We start from the raw sequence: 25,767 nt of genomic DNA on the forward strand, positions 1-25,767 counted from the left end.
AAAACCTACAACAACCGAGTGATTCCGGCCATGAAAGCCTTCGACAATACATACTGCAAGTTGCTTCTCATGTGACAGAATCAGCCGTCTACAGAGACATTGCCCAAGGGATACCTGGATGTGTTACCATCCTGTGGGATGTCGCCGCATGGGAAGCTGGGGCTGACAGATGGGAGCTCATCCCATCTTGGGGATTCGAACTGCCGACTTTCAGGTCTTCAGAGCTTTTGTTCAACCATCTCAAAGCTCCCTGCTTGAGCAGTAATGGCACGATCATCAGCATAGATGAAACTCTCTGTCCCTTCTGGCAGTGGCTGGTCATTTGTGTAAATGTTCAGCTGACACAAGGGTTTAACCCCCATTGCGCCACTGCAGTTTCCCATTGAGTAGCCATGAAGCGGCAAAATCAATCAATCAGTGAGTGTATCTGCATAGAGGTAGCCTTGCCTTTGTTGCCTGGAGGCATCCTCTCTTTGGGATATGTTAACTGACACTTGATTGCGGTGTTGAATTCCCCTGTTGCCGAATGGTGTTCCTTATTTACTGTCTTGATTCCATGATTTTTTAATACTGGTCAACAGATTTTGTTCATTTTCGTGTTTTCCTCCTTTCTGTTGCAATTGTCTACGTGCTTGTGGATTTCAGTGGTTTCTCTGTGTAGCCTGGCATGGTGGTTGTTGGAGTGGTCCAGCATTTCTGTGTTCTCAAATAATATGCTGTGTCCAGGTTGATTCATCAGGTGCTCTGCTATGGCTGACTTCTCTGGTTGAATTAGTCTGCAGTGCCTTTCATGTTCCTTGATTTGTGCCTAGGCAATGCTGCGTTTGGTGGTTCCAATGTAGACCAGTAAACAGCTGCATGGTATAGGGTAGATTCCTGCAGCGGTTAGGGGATCCCTCTTGTCCTTTGCTGAACGTAGCATTTGTTGGATTTTCTTAGTGGTTCTGTCGAATGTTTGTAGGTTGTGTTTCTTCATTGGCTTCCCTATGTGGTCAGTGGTTCCCTTTATGTATGGCAAGAACACTTTTCCTCTGGGTGGATCTTTGTTTTTTTTACTCTTGTGGCTTGTTCTTGGTCTTTCAGCTCTTCTGAAGTCTGTGGTGGAGTCTCCATTAGCCTATAGAGCCCAGTTTAGGTGGTTTAGTTCTGGGGTGTGGTTTGCAGATCCCTTTGATATTGTTGGACTGTATCTCTCATTAGGCATAGTCATTATTGCCAATGTTGGGAGTTGTAGTTGAAGACCTTTGGGAGGGCTGAATGCTTCACTCCCTTGCCTTTCTGGGTTGCCAAACCTTTTCCAAGGAAGGACCGTGTGTGGCAATGGGAGAAAGCAATTTCCTCCCCAGTCATTTACTGTTGCCTTACTCTTTCATTAAGGAAGTCCACTTGAGCTCTAGCCTTGAGTGCATTTCCTTAATGTTAGGCCTTTTCCTTTGAGGCATGCATTTGGCGGAGGGAGGTAAAATAAACAAAACTTGGATCGGACAGGAAAAAATACTTCAACTGGTTCAACTTGCTTTTTTGCCTTAGGGTGACCATAGGAGAGAGAAGAGGACAGGGCTCCTCTGTCTTATTAGGTGTGTGCCTTCAAGTCGCTTCCAGAGTTATGGAGATCCAAGGGGTTTTCTTGGCAAGATTTCTTCATAGGGGTGTTGTATTTGCCTCCATCAGAGGCTGAGAGAGTGTGATTTGCCTATGGACACCCCATTAGGTTTCCATGGCCAAATGAGGATTCATACCATGGTCTCCAGCATCGCAGTTCAACACTGAAGCCACTACACTCCATTGGTTCTCTAATAGTTGCGTAGGAAGGGGGATTTCATAAAGGCTACAGCTTCCACTGTTAGCTCTAGCTTCTGCCAACCTAGCAGTTCGAAAACATGCAAATGTGAGTAGATCAATAGGTACCGCTCTGGTGGGAAGGTAATGGCGCTACATGCAGTCATGCTGGCCACATGACTTTGGAGGTGTCTACAGACAATGCCAGCTCTTCGGCTTAGAAATGGAGATAAGCACCACACCCCAGAGTCAGACATGACTGGACTTAATGTCAGGGGGCAACCTTTACCTTTACCTTACATATATTTAAGACATCTGAACCTTCTGATCTAAGCAAGGTCATATCTGTTTAGTGTTTGGATGGGAGACTCCCAACATGCTGATACAATACTGCAGAAGTTGGGCTTTTTTCATGTTGGGAGTAACTTGAAAAACTGCAAGTCGCTTCTGGTGTGAGAGAATTGGCTGTCTGCAAGGTTGTTGCCCAGGAGACGCCCAGATGTTTGATGTTTTACCATCCTGTGGGAGGCTTTTCTCATGTCCCCACATGGGAAGCTAGAGCTGACAGACAGGAGCTCACCCCACTCCTCAGATTCAAACTGCCAACCTGTTAGTCAGCAGACTGCCAGCACAAGGGTTTAACCCATTGTGCCACCAGTGGCTCCTGCAGAAGTTGCTTAACTACTATCCCCTTCTCTGCGTTTTGATGTTCACACATGCTCATTATGGGAGTCTGGAGTCAGCTGCTTTTTTACCTTGTCTATTGTAATTAGGCACACACCGCTGCAGTAGCACTGGTTAAAGTGGAAGCCTTCTACTTCCTAGTTCAGGCTTTGTTTATTCCATTACTTCCTGGAGGAATGCTGGATAGTGAATGTTTTTCTCCATTCCTCCTTCACAACCCTCCCCATGCTAATGCTTCTAAAAAAAGATCCAGCTGGGCAGAGGATGAGGAGTAAAAAAAAAAGGTTTTGAGTATCTAGTGTTCCTTTCATACAGGAGCTGCATTGGTTGAGCTATAGTAATCCTGTTTTAAAATAGTGCATTGTGAAAGCACTCAAAGACAGTATGTTTAACATATTATTAGGGACCTGAGGCTGTTAGGAATTCTGGGATTTGGGGTCCAAAACACCTGGAAGGCCCAAGTTTGCCCATTACTCTCTATGTTGTCCTACCAGAAGTAAGTCCTGCATTGTTTAAGATGTCTTACTCCTAGACACATTTTCAAAGCATTACTGCCTGGATGTGATCATTTGCTTTCTGCAATGCGTTGTGTGCAAGCATGTGTTTACAAATAGGGATTGGATGAAACAAACCAATGATTGTGCGGAAATAAGATTGAACAGTTTATATACACTTTAAAAGCAAGATAGAACCGTTCCCTTATTTATCTGCAGATGGCTTCCAACGAAACTCTTCAAAGCTAGCCTTTGACAAACCAAAGTTAGCTAAAAATAGCACTCCTAAATATGAAAGCTAGTTGAAAACTCTGAGCTGCACCAGAGTCATTTTACAGCTATTGTTGATAGAATTTCAGAGTTCCAAGATTGGAACGTGAATGACTTTCTGTTAGAGCTCACAGCTGTTCTTTGCCCATTGGGATCTATCTACTGTTTGCCTGCCCGGCTCTTAATAATTAAACGAAAGCATTATTTCAGAGCAAGGCCTGCTCAGGATTGTGCCTGATTCATTCTCTGTCTAGAAATTCAAGTCTTCCAGCAGCTTGATGTTAAACACATTGATTTGCAAGACAGTTGATTCAGAATAGAATTCTGCTATGCCGTTCTTGAGATGCATCTACACCAAAGAATTAATGCAGTTTGGCACCACTTTTACCATGCCATGGCTCAGTGCTATGGAGCAGGGGTCCTCAAACTAAGGCGCAGGGACCTCCAAGGTCATTTATCTGGCCCTCGCTCAGGGTCATCCTAAGTCTGAAATGACTTGAAAGCACACAACAACAACAACAACAACAACAACAACAACAATCCTATCTCATCAGCCAAAAGCAAGTCAACACTTCCCATTGAAATATTAATAAGTTTATATTTGTTAAAATTGTTCTTCATTTTAATTATTGTATTATTTTAAAGTTTTTTTTTTGCACTATAAATACAACATGTGCAGTGTGCATAGGAATTCATTCATGTTTTTTTTTCCAAATTATAATCTGGCCCTCCAACAGTTTGAGGGATTGTGACCTGGCCCTCTCTTTAAAAAGTTTGAGGACCCCTGCTATGGAGTCTTGGAATCACAAGGTCTTTAGCCTTTCCCACCAAAGAGTGCTGGTGCCTCACCAAACTACAACTCCCAGGATCTCATAGCATTGAGCCATTATTGTTAAAGAGGTGTCAAACTCATTACATCCACAATGTAGGTGCACCCTACGTTGTGCTTGCTTTTGAATTGACACATCATGTATTAATCATTATGTAGCCTAAAGCTCTTTTGTCAAGATTGAAGCAATGTTTCAGAATTCTTTCAAGGCTTGAAGATAGATTTTGTTTTCAGAGTTCTTGATATGATACACATGAAGCCTGTGATACATTCATCATACGATATACATGAAGCCTAAAGAAGCTTAACCTGGAGTAAGACCCACCAAACGACATAAGATCTACTTCTAAGTCTACTCAGAGTTAAGAGTCGGTTCCCAAAGTGGAGAGTAGACTTCTTTTATCTCTATGGTGTCTGCTTAATAGCTCATTTAGATCTGGCTGTAAGTTTTGCAAACCATATGAATCCAGCTGTTCTTGGCAGAGGGTTGGACTGGATGGCCCATGAGGTCTCTTCCAACTCTGCGATTCTATGATTCTATGCCAGTGATATTTCCAGGAACTTCTGAGAGATATCTTTCAGTGTGGTTGGAAAGATGAATATGGGAAACCATCCTAGAGATTAGCACCATGGTGAGCAGAATCAACATCATAGTAAGGCCAGGGGTAGGAACTGATGTGCCCAAATCCGAACATAAAGAGTGCATTGTTTGCATAACCAATCTGAAGAAAGCGATGGAACTTTATGTTCTCTGACTGGATTGTACTATTATGTTTGCTAGTGACCAATGGCTCTTAGTCTTTGCTTCCTCAGATGGTTTGAACTTCAGGTTTTGTGGCACCTCTAAGAGTTGCAGTCCAAAATACCTAGAAGACTAAAATTTGATAAGCGGACCAATGGCTCAGTTTTTGTTTCCTCAGATGGTTTGAATTTCTGGTTCTGTGACACCTCAGAGTGTTGCAGTCCAAAATTTCTAAGACTGCAGTTTGATAAACAGACCAATGGCTCCTAGTCTTTGTTTCCTCAGATGGTTTGAACTTCAGGTTCTGTGACACCTCTAAGAGTTGCAGCCCAAAATACCAAGAAGACTAAAGTTTGAGAAGCAATAAACTATATTGAATTGGAACGCCAAGTTCTTATATTGTAGCTATCCAATCTAGAACCATCACAATACCTGCCAACCACATGTATGCTTCTTTTCTCTGGTTACCAGGGTTCGATTCCCTATGGACCTTGGGTGAGTCACAGACTCTCAGCCCCAGAAAACCCCATAATTAGGTTGTCTTAGAGTTTCCTTCCGGTGAGAATGACTTGAAGACACACAGCAAGAAGCTGTCATTACTCTTCAGCTTTCCATGGCATTCCTCCTCATTGCCTTTCCTTGTTAAGTTTGATGGAAGTTGTTGACCAACATTTGGAAAGTTGCCCTTTGCCCAAATCTGTCTTAAAAAGAAGTCCCTACAATATAAACACACCAATAGAAACTGACTGGGTTTTAAGTATGTGTTCTTCTTTTTAGCATCTCCCAGGTGGAGACGTTTGCAGTGCCGAAAAGAATAACTTTCTAGTTTGTGATTGTAAATGTTCATCATAAAACGCAACATTTTCTCCTTGTGTATCCAAGTTCGCTGGTTGCAATGAAGAGATGCCAAAAACTGTTGTAAAATGTCTCATCTCAAATATGTTCTGTGCTCAGACTTTAAACATAGATACAGGATTTTTTCCCCCTATTTACAAAGGAGAAAGAAACCCTATATTTCAGCCCCCAAATTCTTGCTCGCTTTAGAAACACTGTCAGGGTAATTGCAGGCCTTTCAGTCTTTCTGTGGGAGAGATGCTCGGCTCCAGAAGGAAGGGGGGAAATCCTGTGCTCTGACAGAGTGTCAGCCTTCCTTCTTTTCTCCTCTCCGTCTGATAGACACCTCTCAAGTCATCATCTGAGTGCTGTAAAATTTGGCTGATATGTGTTTAAATTCCTGCCGCCTGCTATCTGTCTACGATGGAGACATATGAAATTAGGATATAACAACTTTGCTCATTTGTGCTGTTCCTACTCTTTAATTTCAGCTGACATTTTAAGGGTATACATACTCTCTTTTTCTATTAGCTTTTAAGGTTGAGTTTGCTGCAACATCCAGCCCTCCGCATTCATTTGGGTTAGCACAAGCATGGGCAAACTTGGGCCCTCCAGGTGTTTTAGAGTCCAACTCCCACAATTCCTAACAGCCTTAGGCTGTTAGGAATTGTGGGAGTTGGACTCCAAAACACCTGGAGGGCCCAAGTTTACCCATGCCTGGTTTAGTGGCACAGGAACCACACAAGAGTAAAACATGGAATGAAAGATTCCTTTGATTTCTAACTCATTTGAGTTGATGTCAACCATAAAGTTGTGCTGCAGAACTCATTTGAGTTCTCCAGCACAACTTTATGGTTGACATCAAAACTGTAAAACCTACAATTCCCTAGATCAGCGTTTCTCAACCTGGGGGGTGGTACCCCAGGGAAGGGGTGTTGCAAGGGGGTTTCAGAGGGGTCACCAAAGTCTATTAAAAACATATTTCTGATGGTCTTCAGAACCCCTTTGGCAGAGAAGGCTGAAGATCTCTCCTCCTGACCTTCTCTTCCTTTTTGGAAACAGATTGTGAATCCTCCCACCAAAAACCCTCCTCCCTGTGATTGGCCAGCCTCTCAGCAAAGGGGAGGGCTGTTTCTGAGATGAAGCAGGGAGGGAAGAGCAGACATGCTCAGCGCATGGCAGCTTGGTGCACATGTGCGGGTGAGGGAGAGCGTGTGAGACTGGAGGGAGTCTTCTGTTGGTCATGGGGGTTCTGTGTGGGAACTTTGGCCCAATTCTATTGTTGGTTCAGAATGTTCTTTGAATGAACTATAAATCCCAACAAGTACAACTCTCAAATGTCAAGGTCTATTTTCCCCAAACTCCACCAATGTTCACATTTAGGCATATTGAGTATTCGTGCCAAGTTTGGTCCAAATCTATCATTGTTTGAGTCCACAGTGCCTTCTGGATGTAGGTGAACTACAGCTCCAAAACTCAAAATCAATGCCCACCAAACCTTACAGTTTTTTCTGTTGGTCATGGGAGTTCTGTGTGCCAAGTTTGGTCCAATTCCATCAATGGCGGGGTTCAGAATGCTCTTTGATTATAAGTCAACTATAAATCCCAGCAGCAACAACAACTCCCAAATGTGATGGTCTGTTTCCCCCAAACTCCACCAGAGATAACATTTTGGTATATTGGGTATTTGTGCCAAATTTGGTCCAATGAATGAAAATATATCTTGCAGATCAGATATTTACATGATGATACATAACAGTAGCGAAATTACAGTTATGAAGTAGCAACTTAAATAATGTTATGGTTGGGGGTGACCACAACATGCGGAACTGTATCAAGGGGTCGCGGAATTAGGAAGGTTGAGAAACACTGTCCTTGAGAGTTGTATCTAGTTTCTCCAGGATGGGATTATGATCAATTTATGGCAGACGTTGAGCATAAAATTGCATTGGAGGACCTAAATGGGAACTTTTTAATCAAATTTTTGAATAATCAAATTTGCAGATTTGGAAGGTTGACTCTGTCCCATTTGGATGTTGTTCAACTACAACTTCCAGCAGCCCCAGTAAGGCAAATATTTAGGAATGCTGGGAGCGGCAGTTCAGCAACACCTGGAGGGTCAAACAGTTCCCCTCCCTGTTTCAAGGTCTTCTACTATCTCTCAAGGCAACTTACAGAATTATAAACAGATACCGACTGAAGTTCGCATCAGTAATAATGCACAGGAGTTTAACAGTAATTAAACTAGCAAAAGAATGAAAAAAATTCAATATATGTATTATTGAACGCCAGAAAAGCACATAATACAACATATTATTAAAAGCCCTTTTCTCCCAGAAGCCTGACATTTTTTTCATCTTTCTTAGCCTTTGGGGTTTTTCTATTTTAGTTCTTCTCTAATTGATCTGTGGCTAATTGACTTGAAATAAAGTGTGTGCTTGTTGCTGTCAGTGGATCTCCCCTGGCCTCCTCCTCGGCTCCAATTATGCCTGGAACTCTCACAAGGGCTATTTGGGCAGCTGTGCCATGCTGGGCATCGGCTTCCCTTTGCTGTATGTATATCTTCCCTCCCCTCCCCTTGCCTTTCTTTCTTTTTTTCTTTACTTTAAATGCCACTTGTTCAGCTGCCACAGCACTTGTCAGCTCAGCAGTGTGTGTGCTACACATTCACACACACTTTGCATGGAGGGAGGCATAGAAAAAGTCTCTTGACTTCTTTGAATGTCTCTCGAGACTCACCTGATGCCCTTAGAAGCAAACAGAAACACACCATGTAGATCTGGCCATTTTTTCCCACGGCGCCACTCCTATTTGCAAAAAAACCTGGTTGCTAAAACTAGAAGAGTGTAAGCTGTTCACTAAGAGTTTATCTACTCTAACATGCTACTTGGAGCAACTTCCATATATGGTTGCATTATAAGAAGTTTCATGCATCTACACTGTAGTATTAATGCAGTTTGGCCTCACTTTGACTGTCATAGAGCCTCGGGAGTTGTAGTTTTACAAGGTCTTTAGCCCTTTCTGCCAAAGGGTATGTGCCTCACCAAACTACAACTCCCATTATTCCATAGCATTGAACCCTGGAAGTTAAAGTAGGGTTATTTATCGTGTAAGAAGTGAATTGAGAATGCAGTTATGATGTATAAAAAAACCACAAAGTCTAAAAACTTGGCATTATGCTAAATGTCCTTTAACCACAAACTGGCCACTTGGAGTGCCTCTGGTGTCACTGTGAGAAGGTCCTTCATTGTGCGTGTGGAGTAGGTGGTCTGTGGTTGCTCTTCTCCACACTTGCATGTTGTGGACTCCACTTTGTGACCCCATTTTTTAAGGTTAGCTCTGCATCTTGCGGTGCCAGAACGCAGTCTGTTCAGCATCTTCCAAGTCACCCAGTCTTCTGTGTGTGTGCTCAGGATTGAGTTCCTCATCTGGTGTCAGGCACTGATCGAAGTTCTGGGTTTTAGCCTGCCACTTTTGGACTCTTGCTTCCTGCGAGTATCTCTGTAGATCTTGGGAAGCTGTTTCTTGATTTAAGGCATAGGTTTGCTGGCTGATATTTGAACAGAGGATGGACTGGAGATGTCAATGCTTTGGTCCTTTCATTACAGGCTGCTACTTCTTGACAGATGTCAGTTGGTGCAACTAAACAGTATAATTTCTCCAGTGGTGTAGGGTGTAAACTTCTTGTGAGGTGTATTACACACTGGGCATATTCAGCAGCAGTGTAGCAATGTGCAAGGGCAGATGTCTCCACTGTGTCTGGTTGTGATCCCCAGGTTGTGCCAGTCAGCTTTCGTATGATAAAGTGGGGTCAAACTGCATTAATTCTACAGTGTAGATGAACCTGTTGTGAGTTGATTGATTTAATACTGGAACCTAGTTGTCAGATAGTAAAATACACATTGGCAGTATCATTGTTTCCCTAACTTTATACCATCTTATAGAGATTTGGCACAGAAATGCATATATTTAAGGTACACTGCATTGAGCAGTTTGATTGTCCAGAGTAACAAATTTTCCATTGATCGTTTATTTTTGAAAGTTGACAGATGTTGAAATCATAGCTGTGTTGAACTATGCTCAGGCAAGGCATTCAGAGATGTGTTCTAAATCCAGAATTCAATGGTACAGGAGTAAATTGGAGTTCGTTAACAAAGACGACTTTTGATATTATATGTTTCAGCTCCGCAACTAGCAGAAAAAAAGATGTTCTATTCCTTTCTAGCACAAAGTACTCATGGGCGAAACTGGGTCTATAAGCACAACATGTCATATGCTTTGTTGCTTTCTATAGTCCCTGCTGTCTCTCTGTTGAAGAGAAATACACCATCATAGAAACTTAAAAGTTGAAAAGGTCATCTATTCAACACCCTCCTATTCAGGAATGCGCAATTGCAGCACTCCTGAAATACACCCATCTAATTTTTCTTTAAAAAAGAGTCCAACATTTGCAATCTTTTGTTGTTTATTCATTCAGTCGCTTCTGTCTCTTCGTGACCTCATGGACCAGCCGACGCCAGAGCTCCCTGTCAGCTGTCACCACCCCCAGCTCCTTCAGAGTCAAGTCAGTCACTTCAAGGATACCGTCCATCCATCATGCCCTTGGTCCGCCCCTCTTCCTTTTTCCTTCCATTTCCCCCATCATCATTGTCTTTGCTAATCTTTCCTTTCTTCTCGTGATGTGGCCAAAGTACTTCATCTTGGCCTCTAATATCCTTCCCTCCAATGAGCAGTCAAGCTTTATTTCCTGAAGTGTGGACTGGTTGGATCTTCTCGCGACCCAAGGAACTCTCAGGACTTTCTTCCAGCACCACAGTTCAAAAGCATCTCTCTTCCTTTGCTCAGCCTTCCCTATGGTCCTGCTCTCACATCCGTAGGTGACTATGGGGAATACCATTGCTTTTACTATGCTTATTTTCGTTGCCAGTGTGATGTCTCTACTTTTCACTATTTTATCGAGATTGGTCATTGCTCTCCTCCCAAGAAGTAAGCATTTTCTGATTTCCTGGCCGCAGTCCGCATCTGCAGTCATCTTTGCGCCTAGAAATACAAAATCTGTCGCTGCCTGCATGTTTTCTACTTCTGTTTGCCAGTTATCAATCAGTCTGGTTGCCATAATCTTAGTTTTTTTAATGTTTAATTGCAACCCAGCTTTTGAACTTCCTTCTTTCACCTTGATTAGAAGGCTCCTCAGCTTATCCTTGCTTTCGGCCATCAAAGTGGTATCATCTGCATATCTAAGGTTGCTAATGTTTCTTTCAGCAATTTTAACCCTAGCCTTGCATTCATCAAGCCCCGCACATCGCATGATGTGTTATGCATACAAGTTGAATAGGTTGGGTGAGAGTATACCACCCTGCCGTACGCCTTTTCCAATCTTGAACCAGTCTGTTGTTCCATGGTCAGTTCTTACTGTTGCTACTTGGTCCTTATATAGGTTTCTCAGGAGAGAGACAAGGTGATTTGGTATGCCCATACCACCAAGAACTTGCTACAATTTATTATGATCCACACAGTCAAAGGCTTTAGAATAGTCAATGAAGCAGAAGTAGATGTTTTTCTGAAACTCCCTGCCTTTCTCCATTATCCAGCGGATACTGGTAATCTGGTCTCTCGTTCTTACCTTTTCTAAACCCAGCTTGTACATCTGGCAACTCTCTCTCCATGTATTGCTGGAGTCTTCCTTGCAGGATCTTGAGCATTACTGGCACGAGAAATAGTGGGGAATCTTCCCAATTCAGCCTCTTCTCTTGTCCTTTGAACCCACTGGCTCATGTTCTAGTCTTTGGAGCAGCACCAAACAAGATTGTTCCATCTTCTACATGACATCCCATCAAATGTTTAAGGATGGCTATCAAGTCATCCTTCACTCTTCTCAGCTAAACATATTCCCTAAGTCATTCCTCATAAAGCTTGGTATCCAACCTATTGTTCCATTGTCGTGATCCTTCTCTGGATACCTTCCAACTTGTCAAGAGCTTTGGTGCCCAGGACAGGACACAGGATTCCAGTTGAGGTCTCACCAGAGCAGAAAAGAGCTGCGCTATTACTTTGTTCATCTAGATACTATGCTTCTTTTACTGCAGGCTTGAATTGTATTTACACAGCCACTATGGTATAGTGGTTTGCGTGTTGGACTAGGTGAACAATTTTGGAATTCTTGCTTGGCCATACAAATCTACCGCATGGCCTTGTGAAAGTCATACTCTTCTCTGCTTGAGAAGGTGACAACGGCAGACTCTACCCCACAATAGGTTTGCCTTCCTGTTGCCATATGTCAGAAATGACTTGAAGGTATGCAGCACCTACAGAACCGCTTTGATTTTTTTTTTTTTTGGATACTGCACTTCACTGTGGACTCATGCTTACTTGTGGTTTACTAAGATGCCAAGATTGTTTGCACATATAACTACTCAGAGATTAGATGAGTGTGCTGCAGAATCATTCCTATGCTTTTCCATAGTTGCCTTTAAAATATAGTTTAATAGCATATTATTTTGTAACAACTACAGCATTACAAAGGGAGAAACTTCAACTCCGTCCTCTGCTGTGTTGACACTGAAACCTTATGCAGCAACAACCCTATATATTCATGTGTGAAGCCTACACATTTTCGTTTTAGGCCCAAAATCTGTCCTGACCTTGTACATAGATTTGGCCTATACAAGAATATTTATCGCTTCCTGTTGGAGAGAGAAACTTTTGAACTGTTTATATGTGCATAGGTTAATGAGGAAGTCATGCTACTTACATGTCAGTGTTTCTTTCATCATTTTTCTCACTATTTGGTATTTCATCATCACCCCATTAAACACCCTGTTTCATTTAATTACAGTTGGCTTTGTTCCTGAATTTTGCAAATTGTAATATTCACAGATTTGATTGAAATGTTTTCTTTAGGGGTATATACGAGGGGTATTTTTTAAGTAAGGTCCGTTTGAACATAAGTACACAACGAAAGTTTATTTCAAAAAAGTAAAATTATTTTCAGAAAGTACATACTTTACTCTATTTTTCGATGTAGTTGCCAAGTTTGTTCAAACACTTATCATACCTCTGAACCAATTTTAAAATACCCTCTTCAAAAATCCTCGCTTCAACTGAAGCCACCAAATTGTCTGTAATCAAAGAAAGGCAACCAGAGCGGTCCTCATCATGGACGTTGTCACGGCCATCTTTGAATTGTCGTACCCACTTACACACTTTGCTTTCACTCATAACAGTATCACCGTACACTTCACAAATCTGTCGATGAATTTCTGCAGCAGGCAGGTTCCTTGCTGACAAAAACCATATCACTGACCGAACCTCACATGCGGAGGGTGAGTTGATAGTCTTAAACATTTTTAAAGCACAAAACAGAAACGTACAGGTTAGCTACAGAGCGGAAACTGAGCACAGTTGTTCCTGAGGCATGCCGGTACACGACGCATGCGCTCGTTGCAGTATGCGCGCGAACTACTAGTGTCTACAACAAAATGGACCTTACTTAAAAAATACCCCTCGTATCTACACTGTAGAATAAATACAGTTTGACACAGCTTGGGCTGCTATGGCCCCATGCTACAGAATCATTGGAGTTGTAGTTTTGCAAGAACTTTAGCCCTCTTTGACAAAGTATGCTGCTACATCACCAAACTACAAGTTCCAGAATTCCATTGTGTTCGGCCATGGCAATTAAAGTGGTGTCAGTTATTCGGTGTAATAATAATAATAATAATAATAATAATAATAATAATAATAATATACTTTATTTGTATTCTGTATCTCCCCAAGGGGACTCAGAGCAGATTACTGAACATATATGGCAAACATTCAGTGCTGTTAATCAATTAACAACAAAGACAGACAGAACAAAGACAGAGGCAAGGCTTCCCTCTTTTTCATTTCCAACATCTGGAGGTTGTGCTCGACTCCGACCATGGGGAGGTGCAGTTGTTTCATTTTTCCATGCCAAGGAGCCTTTTGTCCATGGATGCCTTCCTGATTGAATTGCCGGTATGCCTTCATGGGTGCCTTTTACCTCCCAGCCAAAGCGGTACCTATTTATCTACTCACATTACTGTTTTTGAACTGATAGGAAAGCAGAAGCTAGGGCTGGCAGTGGGAGCTCACCTTGACCCATGGCTTGAACTGCCAGCCTTCTGTTGACAAGTTTTTCTGCAGCTGGCGGTTTAACCCGCTGTGCTATCTGCGGCACCCTAGGACCTCCAGTGCAACTCTATTGCCAGCTTTCAACATATGCACTGTCTTTACAATTGTATACATTTCTATCCAGGAGTTCCACATGAATCACCTATATTACCAAGTGTTTGTGAGATGCAGTCTAGCCTCACTTTTGGATATAGTTTTTAGAAGCTAAGAATTAACCCACTCTCGTCCCCCACTTTTCTCTTTCCCTCTCCTCATTTACTTTTGAGGACCAGCTGCCCACATTGCTCTAGACACCGTGGTGGATCATCTAAAGAGATGTTTGAAAAGGACAAAGGTCACATTATTGTCTTTTTACAGACAAAAGGATTGCACATAGTACACAAAATGACCTTTATGTCTTAGAAAGAAAATAATTCCTTATTTGAAAAAGAAGGGTTGTTGCCGTTCATTCTTCTCATTTATTTTGTGGTTGCAGGCCAAGAATCAGAGAAGTTTTGAGGCGTTCCTGTAATGGATAGGGCTTTGGAGGTTAACAAGAAATTGTTGAGGGTTTCTGGTCCTTGAACAGAGTTCTGATGTGGTTCAAGCAAGGCTTCCGTTGGACAAGGTTATTAAACTCTCTTAGGAACTTCTTCCCACCTCAGAGAATATCTGATCAAGACTGAGTAGTAACAAGGGGTACATATATACTGTAGAATTAATGTCATTTGACACCACTTTACCTGCTGTGGCTCAATGTTATGGAATCATGGCATCCTAGGACTTTGATGAGGTAGCAGCTCTCTTTGACAGAAAAGGTGTAAGACTTTTTGAAACTACAACTTTGATATAAAGTAGTGGTTCCCAACCTTTTTTTTAAAACCAGGGACCACATTGACCAGGGACCACTCTCCAACAATAATACCAAAAGGGTTACGAAGTGTCTAGATCTAGGGAAGTAATGCTATCCCTCTATTCCGCTTTGGTTAGACCACACCTGGAATATTGTGTCCAGTTCTGGGCATCACAATTCAAGAGAGATATTGACAAGCTGGAATGTGTCCAGAGGAGGGCGACTAAAATGATCAAGGGTCTGGAGAACAAGCCCTATGAGGAGCGGCTTAAGGAGCTGGGCATGTTTAGCCTGAAGAAGAGAAGGCTGAGAGGAGATATGATAAGAGCCATGTATAAATATGTGAGAGGAAGCCACAGGGAGGAGGGAGCAAGCTTATTTACTGCTTCCATGGAGATTAGGACAAGGAACAATGGCTTCAAACTACAAGAAAGGAGATTCCATCTGAACATGAGGAAGAACTTCCTGATTGTGAGAGCCGTTCAGCAGTGGAACTCTCTGCCTCGGAGTGTGGTGGAGGCTCCTTCTTTGGAAGCTTTTAAACAGAGGCTGGATGGCCATCTGTCAGGGGTGATTTGAATGCAATATTCCTGCTTTTTGGCAGGGGATTGGACTGGATGGCCCATGAGGTCTTTTCCAACTCTTTGATTCTATGAATTAGTTTTTGGTTGACTTTAGATTCGCTTTGGTTATTTGGGGTGCTGGTTCAGAAAATTGCATTGGGTAGACCACATCAACTCAAGTTTCTGATATAGAACATATGCCATCCAGTAGTTGCTATCTGCTCACCCACAAAAAACCATATTTAATAAGTGGGTTGTTGTAGGTTTTTTTGGGCTATATAGCCATGGTCTAGAGGCATTCTCTCCTGATATTTTGCCTGCATCTATGGCAAGCATCCTCAGAGGTAGTGAGGTCTGTTGGAACTAGGAACATGGGTTTATATATCTGGGATGACCGTGGTGGAGCAAAGAACTCTTGTCTGTTGGAGCTAGGTGTGAATGTTTCAACTGGCCCCCTTGATTAGCATTTGATGGCCTGGCAGTGCCTGGGGCAATCTTTTGTTGAGAGGTGATTGGATGTGCACGTCTAGAACATGGCCATATAGCCCAAAAAACCTACAACAACTCAGTGATTCCAGCCATGAAAGCCTTCGACAATACATACTTAATAACCCTTGGCACTATAAGAGGGTTTCAAGACTAGTTGCTGTTTGCTGATTTGTGTGTGTTCACATCATTTCTGACTAGAGAGGTGGACCCTATAATGGAGTGTACGGGAGCGGAGGGCATGTGACTCTCCGTGGGCTTCCATGGTCAAGTGGGAAATCAAACGGTGGTGTTCAGAGTTGTTGTCCAACACTCAAACCACTAACCCAAAAGAACTACAAGAAGCTTGATTGGAGATACAAAGGCCAAAAAATGCATTTAGCTGCTTTTGTCTTGGTCAGCAGGAAACAGGTGAAGGAATTAGAGTTTCCTCCATCATAGATGTTCCTTTGTCCATTGCTTTGTCCCTCTAGGTGTAGCATGCTGGTTTGTTACCTTAATAGATACAAGCCTTAATTGCATACTTCATTTAAGTAGCATGATTTAATTGTGCTTGGAGCTGAAGATTGATTTGAGCGCTGCGTTTATACCTCATTGACTGTGAGGCCCTTCATCTTACAGATTCCCAGGCTCTTTAGGAGAAAGACTTGAGAGCCAAATGCAATCACCTGTTTTGGGAATCTATCATCTTGGACCTCAGTGCTGCAGCTGTTTGGTTTCCTATGGATTTATAGTGATTTAACTTTTGAACTTTGCGACCTTTATTGTCGGATTGTTTCAAATGGGGTTTTGATGTGCATTTTATATTTTGCTGCACATCCTCTCAGGACAGTTTTTAAACACATTGTCTTCTTACCCAGTAAATAATCAGCTAAAAGAAAACCTTTTGTATTTTTTCTTTTGCGTTTACTGATTTCCTTCCCATTAAATATTCAGAACTACTTAAAAAAACTGAAAAGCAGTAAGTAGACTTTCAGTTAACTAGGCACCCATGAAAATTGTTAGATGACAGATAAACGTGGTTTCTGGACGTGCAGCAGGTTAAACCCCTGAGCTGCTGAATTTGCTTACTGAAAGGTCAGCAGTTCAAATCCAGGGAGTGGGGTGAGCTCCTGCTGTTAACCCCAGCTTCTGCCAACCTAGCAATTTGAAAACATTCAAATGTGAGTAGATCAATTGGCACTGCTTCAGTGGGAAAGTAACGGCGCTCCATGTAGTCATGGCAGCCACATGACCTTGGAGGTGTCTATGGACAATGCCGACTCTTTGGCTTAGAAATGGAGGTCAGCAACCTCCCCATCACTCAGAGCTGGACATGACTAGCCTTAATGTCAAGGCGAAACCTTTACCTTTACCTTTATGAGAGTTACTCTTAAAAAACAGGCCTATCCAGTGCTATATCCATATTATGCCATACCATAAACTCTGCATTGACAAAAGCCTCACATACCAGCTGGCTGGCTATCAGTAATCCCATCATTTCCCCCATTGTCCGCGGTCATCCCGCCTCCTCTCTTCTGATTCGTCCATCCTCGGAAGCGAGAGAAGCGCGCCGATTGGCCCTCCAGAGGCGGAGAAGCTTGCTGATTGGCCCAGAGCAAGGCAGGCCGCCAAGCCTCCTCCCAGCTGTTCGGGCTGTCAACCAATCAGCGTGAAGCTGGGCGGAGAGGGGTGGGCGGGAAATTCAAAAGGTTTTGCTGTATTTTCTCTATAAAAATGCTTGTAAATTCTTTAGAGGTATGCTTGTAGAGGAAATATCCCTACAATTGCATCCGATTGCAGCTGAATCGCAAGTAAAGACACTTCGGTCGCCACTTCTTCCGCTTTGGTGAGGATTTATTATTTTAAATATTTTTACTGCTGAATTCGGCTTCGCTGGCCTCACCAAGGTTCAAGGACTCTCTTTGGTGCGGTCCTTGGGATCTCCTCCGTGGGAGACCCCACTAAAAGCAGCTTGATATCAATACTAATATTGAAATAGAGTACTTAAAAGCCAATCAAGAGAAATAAAAACAAACCCAACTCAATGTAACATAATTATTATAAAAACAGTTTGGGAATGCAGTATGCATTATTTCTTTGCTTTTTTGCTGGTTTCTTGTGAGTTCTGGTTGCTTGAGTTCCAGTCAATTGAGATTATGACGTATTATTAACACTGGAAAGAATATTTTTCAAAACTCAATAATGCATACTCCAGAAAAGATTTTTAAAACAAAAAACAACAGGGAGGATGGGAAGGAGATCCTTGGGAAAGATTGTTTTACTGTCTACAGTGAATTCAGGCAGCCGATTTCAAATAGTCAGACTTTTGTCTTTGGAAGCTGTAAACATTGCAATATTTTTCTCTGGAGGCTCTAGTGCTAGGCTGTCTGGTTTGTGCTCGTTTCATGGCAGATTTGGAGTCCGTCCGGTGTTGTTGGGCCAGCAACCAAGGCTCCTGTTTACATCCAGCTCCAAGCAGGCTTTTGGTCATGCTATTGAACTGTGGGGAGCGATTCTCTTGCCCGGCGCAGGAATGCATGGCAGCGGCATCGCCTCCCACTCTTTAACAGGCAGAACTTGACAGAGCTCGGCAGCTGCAGCGTCTGTCTGCGGAGATGTTTGCTAACAAATGTTGCTATTTAATTATATGCATTTAATATAGTTATTAAAAGTCTGCCTCTGGGCTATTTCAATTATTCCCATTTCCAGGCACATTACATGCCACCCCAGGCCAGCAGTTGGGAATGTTGGGGGTCAGGTCGGCTTCCTCCCCAAAGGTTGGTGGCATCCGGCTAACTCCTTCCTTTGGGCTGCAATGCTAAAGAAGCAGATAGCCCTCCACAGAATGAGCAACAGGAACAAATTACTTCTAAAAGTAATTGTCAAGAACAACAGTGTTTCTCAACCTTGGGGTGGGGACCACAGGAGAGTGGGTCACAAGGGGGTTTCAGAGGGGTCACCAAAGTCCATCAGAAATATTTCTGATGGTCTTAGGAACACCTTTGGCAGAAAAGGCTGAAGATCTCTCAGCTTGTCCATCTCATAGAATCATAGAATCAAAGAGTTGGAAGAGACCTCATGGGCCATCCAGTCCAACCCCCTGCCAAGAAGCAGGAATATTGCATTCAAATCACTCCTGACAGATGGCCATCCAGACTCTGTTTAAAAGCTTCCAAAGAAGGAGCCTCCACCACACTCCGGGGCAGAGAGTTCCACTGCTGAATGGCTCTCACAGTCAGGAAACAGATAGTGAATCCTCCTACCAAGAGCCCTCCTCCACTGTGATTGGCCAACCTCTCAGCTGGCCTCTCAGCCAAGGGGAGGGCTGTTTTTGAGACTCTTAAGTGGGGAGGGAAACGCAGGTGTGCTTGGTGCATGGCAACATGGTGCAATGTGTGGGAGAGGGAGAGTGTGTGAGGTTGGAGGCTCGCACCAGCAAGTCCCTTCAAGACATGGGGATTCTCTGTGTGATATTTGGCCCAATTCTATCATTGGTGGGGTCCAGAATGCTCTTTGATTGTAGGTGAACTATAAATCCCAGCAACTACAATTCTCAAATGTCAAGGTCTATTTTCTCCAAACTACAGCAGTGTTCGCATTTGGGCATATTGAGTATCTGTGCCAAGTTTGGTCCAGATCCATCATTGTTGGAGTCCACAGTGCTCTTTGGATGTAGGTGAACTATAACTCCAAAACCCAAGGTCAATGTCCACCAAACCCATCCAGTATTTTCTGTTGGTTATGGGAGTTCTGTATACCAATTTCAGTTCAATTCCATCATTGCTGGAGTTCAGAATGTTCTTTGATTGTTGGTGAGCTATAAATCCCAGCAATGACAACTGCCAAATGACAAAGTCAACCCCCCCCCCCCACACCCCATCAGTATTCAAATTTGGGGGTATTGGGTATTTGTGCCAAATTTGATTCAGTGAATCAAAATCCATCCTGCATATCAGATATTTACATGACGATTCATAACAGTAGCAAAATTACAGTTGTAAAGTAGCAACGAAATAACTTTATGGTTGGGGGTCACCACAACATGAGAAACTGTATTAAGGGGTCATGGCATTAGGAAGATTGAGAACCACAGATTTAGGTGGAAGTTCTTTTAGACTGGACAAAAGCCTCCTCCATAACTCGTATATTTTCAAACCAATTGATAAATCTTTTTAAAAGGGCTTGCGCCTGCACAGATTCACTTGTGCCAGGATTGGTTCAATTCCATCGTTGGTGGAGTTCAGAATGTTCTTTGTTTGTAGATGAACTATAAATCCCAGAAACTACAACTCCCAAATGTCAAGGTCTATTTCCCTTAAACTCCATCTGTGTTCATATTTGGGCATATGGAATATTCAGTCTCCCTCAAACCCCACTAGTTGGGTATATTGGGTATTTGTGCCAAATTTGGTTAAGTAAATGAAAATACACCCTGCATATCGGATATTTACATTATGATTCATAACAGTAGCAAAATTACAGTTATGAAGTAGCAACGAAAATAATTTTATGGTTGGGGGTCACCACAACATGAGGAACTGAATTAAGGGGTCGTGGTATTCAGAAGGTTGAGAAACACTGGTCAAGAAGGATATGGACAAGCTGGAACGTGTCTCGAGAAGGGCAATTGAAATCGTCCAATCTCTGGAAACCATAAAGCCTTATGAGCAGTGTCTTAGTGATCTGGGGATGTTTAGCTTGGAGAAGGGTGGGTTGATAGGGGATATGAGAGACATGTTTCAATATTTGGAAGGATAGCACATTTGGAGCGGGCAAGCTTCCTTTTCGGCTGCTCTAGAAGGCAATGGATTCAAACTGCAGGGAAAGAGTTTCCACCTAAACATTAGGTGGAAAGATGAGAACTGTTCAAAGTGGAATACACTGCCTCCTTGGAGTGGCCATCTGTCAACAGAGCTTGGATTGAATGTTCCTGCTTAGAAGAATGGGGTTGGACTGGATGGCCTTTGTGGTCTCTCCCAACTCCATGATGTTATGATTCTGTAACAAGTACCGGTAGCGTTCCGAGCTCTGAGCAAGACTGAAGTGTTTGTACAGTAGAGTGTGTTAATAATGCGAGCATGGGAAGAAAAAGGCTTTTTGATGACGCTCAAGTGCCGAATATGTGGGAAGCGTCATTCTTTGTGGAAAGGTGGGGAGTAAAAACCCTTAGACAGCTCTTTAAGGAAACATCATTTTATTCAGTGAGCTGTGTATTTCCATGTCCCATTTTGCCCTCAAGGATGCATTCACAGCTTTAATTTACTGTTATCCTTAATAGCACTATTCTCCAATGGGTAGCTGTGTAATTGTTGCAATACTTACGTTCCCATGACGGATTCTAGTTGATGGCTTGTACTTAATGCAAGATGCAGCCTGCTAGTGCTCTTGTTGCTCCAAATACAGGTAGAGACCATCTCTTATTCAGAATTCAGAAATCGGAAATTGTCCAAAATTTCCCACGCAGATGGCTGAGGTAGTGAAACCTTTGACCTCTGATGGTTCAGTGCAGGCAGGCTTTGTTTCAGGCACAAAATTATTTCATGCATTGTATAAAATTGCTTCCAAACTATGTGTATAAGGCAGGCATGGGCAAACTTTGGCCCTCCAGGTGTTTTGGACTCCCAACTCCCACAATTCCTAACAGCCTCAGGTCCCTTCCTTTTCCCCCTCAGCCGCTTAAGCGGATCCCCTAGGCAGCAATCAGCCAGGCTTCGAAGCTGCAAGGCCATTCAATGCTAATCAAGTTGTTCAATTGCAACGTTCAAGAGTTCTTTCTCCCACCCTGGACATTCCACAGATACATGGACCCCACGTGCCTAGTTTCCAACACACCTCTCAACCTCTGAGGATGCTTGCCATAGATGTAGGCAAAACATCAGGAGATAATGCTTGCTTGCTTGCTTGCTTACTTACTTACTTATGCAATCCCTCGTTGTCCAAGTAGGATAGTCTTCCAAGATCAGTGTACTGGTGGGTGCGTAGTTGACTGTGGAGCCCTGTTCTTGATCTGCAGCTTCTCCCGCTGTGAGGGCCTTGGTTTCCAGGTGGAAGGCAGTTCCAGTCGGGGTTGGCTTGACCCACCTTCCTCTTAGCACGTTTCTCTCTTTCGCCCTCCATTCATGCCTCTTCAATTTCTACAGCACTGCTGGTCACAGCTGATCCCCAACTGGAGCGCTCAAGGGCCAGGGCTTCCAAGTTCTCGGTGTCTATGCCAGAGTTTTTAAAGTTGGTTTTGAGCCCATCTTTAAATCTGTTTTTCCGCCCATCAACATTACATTTTCCGTTCTTGAGTTTGGAGTAGAGCAACTGCTTTGGGAGATGGTGGTCAGGCATCCGGTCAACGTTGATGGCGGAGGACCATGGCTTCAGTGCTGGTGGTCTTTGATTCTTTCAACATGCTGACATTTATCTGCTTGTCTTCCCAAGAGATTTGCAGGATTTTCAGAGGAAATGCTGATGGAATCATTCTAGGAGTTGTATGTGACGTCTATAGACAGTCCACATCTCGCAGGCATAGAGCAGGGTTGGGAGGACAATATCTTTATAAACAAGCACCTTGGTAACCCTATAGATGTCCCAGTCCTCAAACACTCTGTGCTTCATATGGAAAAAAATGCTGCACTCGCAGCATTTTTTGTATTTCAGTGTCAGTGTTGACTTTGGTGGAGAGGTGGCTGCCAAGGTAGTGGAAATGGTCAACATTTTCTAATGTTACACCATTAAGCTATATCTCTGGCATTGGAAAGGGGTTGGCTGGTGACTGCTGGAAGAGCACTTTGGTTTTCTCGATGTTCAATGACAGGCCGAGCTTCTCATATGCTTCTGCGAAAGCGTTTAGAGTGGCTTGTAGGTTTTCTTCTGAATGTGCATGGATGACGTTGTCATCAGCATACTGGAGTTCTGTAACAGATGTTGTTGTAACCTTGGTTTTGGCTTTCAGTCTGCTGAGGTTAAATAGCTTGCCATCTGTCCGATAGATGATGTCCACTCCGTTGAGTAGCTTCCCATCAACAAGATGAAGTATCATAGCGATGAAAATGGAAAATAAGGTTGGGGCAATAACCCATCCCTGTTTGACACCTGATTCCTCCTTAAATGGGTCACTTTGGGAGCCATTACTGTCCAAGACTGTTGCCATCATGTCATCATGGAGGAGCCGCAGCATATTCACAAATTTGTTCGGGCACCCGATTTTTTGGAGGGTGATATCGTCAGGAGATAATGCATCTGGAATATGACCCAATGAAGTCATTTTCCAATGGGGCTTCCTGCCTGACATTGGGTATGGGATTACGATACAGTTGGTCTATGGCAAGTCATTATTTCTCAGCCAGAATCTATCTCATAGGGTTGTTGTACAGCCAGAATAACTAATGGTGTTGTGGAAACTGCCATTAGAGTTTATTTAGCTTTCTAAGCCTTTTACAAAAGTTGAATCACCAAAGATTGTATCTAGTAACAAAAAGTCTAAGGGCCCTTCCAGCCTGATATCTACATAATAATCAGCCAGGTATTTATTTCTCCTGCTGTGTCTGGAGTATAGGTACAAGCCTATTTGCCAGCAAAGCAGAGTAATGGAGAGGGATGCCATTCAAAACAAGAGAAGGCATTCGGGCAGTTGCTGGGAATAACAGAAGTCAGAATGAAGAAATATGTGGGAAAGAATCAAGGTGAAAAAAACCTGGGAAAGTTGGGTTCAAGAAGAGTGCGAAATTGCATAGAATAGATTAAACTATATCCGAAAATAAATCTCAGCCTTGAACATTTGACAGTGGAAAATGGGAATGCTTGTTTTACACTAAACCAATACAGGGCTGATTGCATGCTATCAAGCCAAGCCACTTCCTTGTGGTTTGGCAAAGAACCTCTAAAGCACTAACTCCAGGATGTATTTGTCTCTGTAATCCAATAAGCACATTTCCATGTTGAGATGCCATATATGTGCATATTCCGATTCCACCACACTCCTCTCCGGAACAATTAAAACGTGGGATTTTTTTTTTCAAAAACTTGTACATACGTCTCAAGTGTGAATGCAACCAATAACCAGTCAGTTGATGAATCAATCAGTCTACAAATCTGGGTCAGTATATCATGACCGTGTCAGCTTTCATGTTGGGTTCGTGCAAGATGTCAAAAAAAGAACTCGGAAAATGTTGTTTATCTTGCTGGCTGGGAAATTCTGGGTGTCGTATTACAAAATGGGATTTTGCTCTGATCAAAATCCCACCTGATCATAAGTCTCCTCATTGTTAATGGACAATTTTAGGAATCTTTGAACCAGTGGGAAGGAAGCGTGCTTGCCATGTCAAGCTTTTCCAACCTCTGAGGAGGCTGTCCAGACAGCTGCTATAATGGATTCAACCTGGGTCTTTCAGGAAGAATTGGGTCTTTCCAGTATCAAACTAAATTGCCACAAGGCAGTGATTTCCGGCTTTGAGCTGAATATAGTTGGATTTATCTGAGGTGTCATCTGGACGCCCAGGGAAAAATGCTGGAGGGCACGCGTTTTGTGCCCTGTCTGGATGGGCCGTAGTTCTCCAGTGTGACTGTGTGGTCAATGGCCACCAGAGATTGACCACTGAGTTGTGCTGGACAACCAAGAACACATTTCTAGTCAAGTAATTTGGAGGTCCACCAGTGTAATGTTATGGTGGGAGATGATCATGGAGTCCAACTGGAGTGCCTGGAGTGTCATCTGGATGCCCAGGGAAAAATGCTGGAGGGCACACGTTTTGTGCCCTGTCTGGATGGGCCCTAGTTCTCCAGTGTGATTGTATGGTCAATGGCCACCAGAGCTTGACCACTGAGTTGTGCTGGAGAATCAAGAACACATCTCTAGTCAAGTAATTTGTAGATCCACCAGTGTAATATTATGATGGGAGATGATCATGGAGTGAAACTGGAGTACCTGGAGTGTCATCTGGATGTCCAGGGGAAAATGTGGGAGGGCACGCATTTTGTGCCCTGTCTGGATGGGCCCTAGTTCTCCAGTGTGACTGTATGGTCAATGGCCACCAGAGGTTGACCACTGAGTTGTGCTGGAGAACCAAGAACACATCTCTAGTCAAGTAATTTGTAGGTCCACCAGTGTAATGTTATGGTGGGAGATGATCATGGAGTCAAACTGGAGTGCCTAAAGATTTCGAGAGAGGTGTTCTCTTATGTTAAAAAGTTTTATCCCCCCTTCCCCGCCGCCTTCATATGCCTTTAAATCCAGCCAATATTGAGGGATAACTGGGCTTGCTTTTATCTTGCTGTTGACCCACAATTGCAACCTACTTCAGCTAGTGTATTGCATTGGAAAGTCAGCTGAGCATATTCGCATTACTTGTCTTGGAAAGCTCTCCTGGTTTCATAAATATACAGTAGCCGCTGTTATCTCACTATTGGGGAAAAGGGGGGAAACAGAGAATAGTCCAGACTCTTTCCACTGGATAAATCGCCGGATATCCACGGCTCAGCTGGGACTGTATATTTACTGTTTGGAAAGGAAGAACGTGTAGTAAAATTCTGTGCCAAGAAAAGCTAATTCCAGCTCTTTTTTATTTGTAAAGGAGTTGTAGGTTGATTTTTCAGCTATCCAGAGGTCTCCCAAAGTGGTTTAAAACAATAAATTATCATCACAGTTTAGAGCATACAACAAACAGATTAAATTATCACTTTTTCAGTTTTAGAGCATACAACAAACAGATTAAATTATCACTTTTTCCACAATCAAGGTGCTGTGTATTGCATATCCCTCCTAATTTTGTGTTTTGGTTTGAGGACAAATTGCATAACCTTTGTGGAGAAAATGCCACTCCCACTTGGTTATTGTAAACTGGCCTAATTTGGTGTTGTTGCTATTGTTGCCTTTGCATAATTTACGCTGATTGCTAGAAATCAGAAAGGCCGAAGAGTATGACAGTCACTGAAACAGAAGGTGTTAACAGCTTGAAATGATTATCTAACTTGCTCTCTGACTTTTGAGATTTTCATTATCATTGCCCAGATACTTGTAAGTCTTTGTCTTGAAATGGGTTTGAAAACTGAATTTTTCAAAATTTTAAAAAGCCCAAGCATATGCTCTTGTAATACAATCGTCCCTTCATATTTGCTGCTGGTTAAGCATTCAT

At 42.9% G+C, this 25,767-nt stretch overlaps 1 protein-coding gene across 1 annotated transcript in view; it reads left to right on the forward strand.

The window, feature by feature from the left end:
- Positions 1-25,767, forward strand: part of ACVR2B (activin A receptor type 2B) — a 187,824-nt gene that overhangs the window by 38,794 nt on the left and 123,263 nt on the right. The gene's annotated exons all lie outside the window — the stretch shown is intronic.

Source organism: Anolis sagrei, chromosome 6, assembly GCF_037176765.1.
Source record: "Anolis sagrei isolate rAnoSag1 chromosome 6, rAnoSag1.mat, whole genome shotgun sequence".
Lineage (NCBI taxonomy): Eukaryota > Metazoa > Chordata > Lepidosauria > Squamata > Dactyloidae > Anolis > Anolis sagrei.